Below are 5791 nucleotides of genomic sequence, written 5' to 3' on the forward strand. Positions count from 1 at the left end.
CTTTAACCTTACTTGTGATGCAAGTAACTATGCAATCTCTGCTATCCTGTCTCAAGGGCCAGTTGGCAAAGACCATCCCGTAGCCTATGCGTCTAGAACCTTGAACAAATGCGAAATCAACTATAGCACAACTGAAAAGGAATTATTGGCTATAGTATGGGGCTGCAAAACCTTTAGACCGTACCTGTTTGGTCGTAAATTTATGATCATAACTGACCATCGTCCTTTAAAATGGCTTTTCAACCACACTGACCCGAGCAGTAAATTGCAACGTTGGCGTCTCCAACTTCAAGAATTTGAATACGAAATAGTCTACCGAAAAGGTAAGCTAAATTCAGCAGCTGATGCTCTTTCTCGTTATCCTGTCAACCCTGCATATCCTGCAGATCCTGATACTGAGCTTATAGATTTAGGTCCATTAGACATTAGCCCTTTCAATGCAGAAGTAGGTGACTTCAGTCCTTTAAATATTCCAAGTCCTATGAATTTACCAGATCCTCTAATTCCTGACGAAATCCTGAGTCCCTCTCCAGAAGTTTTAAACGAAAATCCAAACATAGAAAGGGAAAATGAATTACAGCCTTCCGCTAACCAAGTTCCCGGAACGCAGTCTCTGCCTTTAAATTCACCTGATACTTACTCAAAATTCCTGAAAGTTCCTCGGACTGTAACGTATGACACAGTGATTTCCGAGTTCAACGATAGCCTACTAAAAACTCAGAATAACGTCTTAGTAATACCTACATCGCTTGATCTAGACGAATCTATTCCCTACGTCCAAGAAATCTTATCAAATTCGCCAGATTCCGAGTCGTTTATGAATTCAGAGAGAACCCTACATTCCTATAAACCATTATTGGTCGCTGATAAAACCTACTATTTCCTATTTATTAAAGTACACCACTTTGACAATTGTACCTATAGTGATATCTTCGAATCCTTAAAGAATCTACGTAATCACCTAATGTCTCTTAACGAGGCTATTCATAAAATAAGTATTACTGACTTCAAAAATCCATTTGATAAACATACATATATTAAAATTTATAATATGCTAGCTCACCTCTTTCACAATACATCAATTCAAATTCAGGTGTATCGCAATAAAATATATTATCCTAGTCCTTCTGAAGTTCAGAAAATTCTCCGTGAGAATCATGATATTCCTGTCGCTGGGCACCTTGGTGCAAATAGAATGTTTAATAAAATTCGAGAGCAGTATTTTTGGAAGAATATGAGGACGGAAATAGAAGATTATGTAAAAAAGTGTAATTCTTGTCAGACCAACAAAGCTCTTAGGAAAATTAACCGTGCACCCATGCAGATAACTAGCACCTCCACTGCCCCCTTTGAAAGAATGTCTCTTGATATAGTTGGTCCTCTTCCTGAATCCGGCACAGCCAAAATTAAATATATTCTAACACTTCAGGACGACCTAACTAAATATTCAATAGCATATCCAATTCGAAGTACTACCGCCGAAGAAACCAGCGACTGCCTGATTCACTTTATTTCTTTGTTTGGCATACCAAAAACTATCCTTACTGATCAAGGCACAAATTTTACAGCAGAGCTATTTAAAGAAACCTGCAAATTTCTAAAGATTAAACAGCTGTGGTCATCTCCATACCATCCACAGACACAAGGCGCTCTGGAAAGAAGCCATTCCACCTTAAAAGAGTACCTTAAATCTTACATATCTGAAAACCAAGACAATTGGCCAAAATATGTATATACTGCTATGCTCGCCTATAATACATCTATACATTCAACAACAAATTTCACTCCCTACGAGTTGATTTTCGGTCATAAACCAATCCTTCCTAATTCCATATATGAACCTAACACGAATGCCTCGTATCCGGACTATATTAAGATGCTTCAACATCGCCTTAAATGCACGCGTGATAAAGCCGTCGAATTTATAAAGAAGTCGAAAGAGTCTTCCAAAGCCTATTACGATGCCCGCACAAGACCTGTAAGTTACCATGCTGGTGACTATGTGTACCTTAAAAATCACCTCCGTATGCGTAAGGCTCTATCTCCGGTCTGGAAAGGCCCTTATAAAATTATTAAGGTTAATGGTAGAAATAGTGTAACGCTATTAATAAATAGACGACACGTGTCCCATCATTTTGATGAAATAAAATTAGCTCATCGCCGTGACACCGTGTCATAATCACTTTAAGCTTGTTTTAACTTAACGTAATATTTAAGTTTAGTTAGTCTTAGTTTAACTCTTAATTATTCCTTTACAGTTCTCTGTCTTCCGCAAAAGCAATGTTCATCACAAGTTCCACGAATGCTTCCGGCATATATTTTGACCCCATTGGGTCATTAAAAATGATAGACGGTTTCCTTAGCGTACTAATTCCAATAGATATTTCATTTATTCAACCGCATATTAAGAATCTTAACGGTGTGATAGGCACTTCTAAGTTCCTATGTAAGCAGACTGCTCTGTATACCGATATCGAGTGTCTTAATTTGCACCAGCCGTTATCAATAAGATACAACGACATTATTCGAGATTACGATTCTATTTCTCACTTAATTGAATCAAGGTCTAAACGTTCAGCCTGGTTTGGGGGTATTGGCACCCTATTCAAAAATCTATTTGGTACTATGAACGAAGACGACGCAATAAATTATAGTAACGCTATTCAATTAATAGAGAAAGATCAATCTAAATTATCCGAATTAGTCAAACAAAATATATTAGTAACTACTTCAACACTCTCTTCAATAGAAGACTCAGTAAATAAAATTAGTGTCAACGAGCAGAGATTAAATGATGCTATTGATGACATAGCTTTATTCCAAAAGAACTTGACCTTGTTAGCTGATAAATTAATATTAAAAACTAAATTCAATGGAATGTTAAATTTATTAGAAAGTAGTCTCCTAACTTTATCTTTTAAACTAGAAGACACTGTAAACGCTATTATGTTTAGTAAATTAAATATTTTGTATCCTTCTATTATAAGTCCAAAACAGCTATTTACAGAGCTTGTTAATAATTATAGGTTTTTAGCTGATAATCATCAATTTCCTTTAAGTTTAACTTTAGAAAATATACACACTTTAATGAATGTTTCAGAAATTGCGAGTTATTATAATAATAACAAAGTTGTATTTGCCTTAAAAATACCTTTAGTAAATTCCAGGAGCTATGATTTATATCATAACATACCTTATCCAGTTTCTGTAACCCATGATACTTATACTATGATCATTCCCTCTACTAAATATCTAGCTATTAACAGAGATAGATCATATTATAGTAAATTAGATAATCTAAGTAGCTGTAAGACAATAAATAACCAGTACTATATATGTGACAACCTAGATACTTACTCGTGTGCCAGGATCCGATCTGCGAATCGGATATAATCTCAAAAGCATTAAAATCTGTGCCTAGTAATTGTAAGACCCAATTCATTCAAGGCCAACTAGATATTTGGCAAACGTTGTCTAACAATACATGGTTATATGTTATTACAAACCCTTCCAAATTGTCCATAGACTGTAAAGCTTCCAATACTGAAGTTATCATATCAGGCACAGGCATGATAAACTTACCTCCGTATTGTATAGCCTTTTATAAAGACTCAAGGTTAATACCCAAATATTACAAAACAATTAAAGTCCAAACAATTAAAATTAACTTTAATCTAGTAAATGACTCTTGTTGTAATTCGGAAACATTATCGAAACTTAAGCCTCAAATTCCCGTTTTAAATCTTACTAATATTAACCTTGATTCTATAACGTCACGACGAAATTTGGAAACCAGCCGCATTGTCAATAACCTTGACAAATTAATTGAAAAACCACATATTGTTTTATATGGTGAATATTATTCCTATGTAACAATAATTATATCTGTTATTATTGTAATATATATTTTGTACTATTTTGTAAGTTTATAAAATCGGGCATTTGTCATCGTCTCTTAAATAGACAAGCTTTCAAATGTAATACGGAAAAAGCTGAAGAGCTTACAGAAGTTGCTGCTAGTTCTTCCGACATTTCCGCACCTAAAATCCGTAAATCCCTTGCATAAACTTAACCTTTTAAGGATAAGTTTAGTCAAAACCCTGGGGGCTGTTATATATATGTAATGTATATGATAGTGCCCAACGGCTCTTTCTATATCCCTTGTCAGCACTTTTGATAGTTCATAATAATAAGACGCTCTCTTTGCGACAGTTCGATTCCATCATCCGCGCGTGACACTTGCCCTATTTACCGAGTCCTAAAGTAATTAAAGTGTCCTTCAATATTCATCTAAGTTTTATTTCTTTGTTTTTTAAAACCGAAATTCGGGAATCCTCATAACAGTACCCTACAGGTAACCTCGGTTCGGATTAAAAATTAGACAAAACTAAAAAAATCTCAAGATCTATGGGAGGTAGCCGACCGTGAGTGGTGTCGTTGGATGCGGCTCGGCGAGACCTATCCAACGGTGTATATATGTAAGGTAAGTTTAGTGTAAATTTTTTAATTTATCGAAGAAAAACTGTTTTTTTGGTACAAAAATATCAGTTATTTGAGCTGAAGTACAATTTAAATGTCGAAACTGATAAAATCCAAGTACACAACGTGTAGTGGACACCAGCCCCGACAAGTATGCAAATTTGAAGTGCTAATTAGACAAACTAATTAGCGAGAAACTTATAAAATAGTGAAATTTTCTTAAAAAATACTTATAAAATAGCTATAAAAGGACTATAAAATAATTTATTTCGCACCTAGACGGTATAGAACACGTCTAGGGGTTGGACGGAGCCAAGGTAAGCAGGTTAGGATCGAAAACCGCAAAGGAATACAAGACTTAATCACAAAGTGTTTTCAAATGTATGGCGGTTTCGTACCCTACAGGTAACCTCGGTTCGGATTAAAAATTAGACAAAACTAAAAAAATCTCAAGATCTATGGGAGGTAGCCGACCGTGAGTGGTGTCGTTGGATGCGGCTCGGCGAGACCTATCCAACGGTGTATATATGTAAGGTAAGTTTAGTGTAAATTTTTTAATTTATCGAAGAAAAACTGTTTTTTTGGTACAAAAATATCAGTTATTTGAGCTGAAGTACAATTTAAATGTCGAAACTGATAAAATCCAAGTACACAACGTGTAGTGGACACCAGCCCCGACAAGTATGCAAATTTGAAGTGCTAATTAGACAAACTAATTAGCGAGAAACTTATAAAATAGTGAAATTTTCTTAAAAAATACTTATAAAATAGCTATAAAAGGACTATAAAATAATTTATTTCGCACCTAGACGGTATAGAACACGTCTAGGGGTTGGACGGAGCCAAGGTAAGCAGGTTAGGATCGAAAACCGCAAAGGAATACAAGACTTAATCACAAAGTGTTTTCAAATGTATGGCGGTTTCGTACCCTACAGGTAACCTCGGTTCGGATTAAAAATTAGACAAAACTAAAAAAATCTCAAGATCTATGGGAGGTAGCCGACCGTGAGTGGTGTCGTTGGATGCGGCTCGGCGAGACCTATCCAACGGTGTATATATGTAAGGTAAGTTTAGTGTAAATTTTTTAATTTATCGAAGAAAAACTGTTTTTTTGGTACAAAAATATCAGTTATTTGAGCTGAAGTACAATTTAAATGTCGAAACTGATAAAATCCAAGTACACAACGTGTAGTGGACACCAGCCCCGACAAGTATGCAAATTTGAAGTGCTAATTAGACAAACTAATTAGCGAGAAACTTATAAAATAGTGAAATTTTCTTAAAAAATACTTATAAAATAGCTATAAAAGGA

At 35.1% G+C, this 5791-nt stretch overlaps 1 pseudogene; it reads left to right on the forward strand.

The window, feature by feature from the left end:
• The first annotated feature begins 2256 nt into the window (after window positions 1–2256).
• LOC113507277 lies at window positions 2257–4181 on the forward strand (annotated as a pseudogene).
• The last annotated feature ends 1610 nt before the right edge of the window (window positions 4182–5791 follow it).

This window comes from Trichoplusia ni, unplaced genomic scaffold (assembly GCF_003590095.1).
Source record: "Trichoplusia ni isolate ovarian cell line Hi5 unplaced genomic scaffold, tn1 tig00001364, whole genome shotgun sequence".
In the NCBI taxonomy this organism is placed as follows: domain Eukaryota; kingdom Metazoa; phylum Arthropoda; class Insecta; order Lepidoptera; family Noctuidae; genus Trichoplusia; species Trichoplusia ni.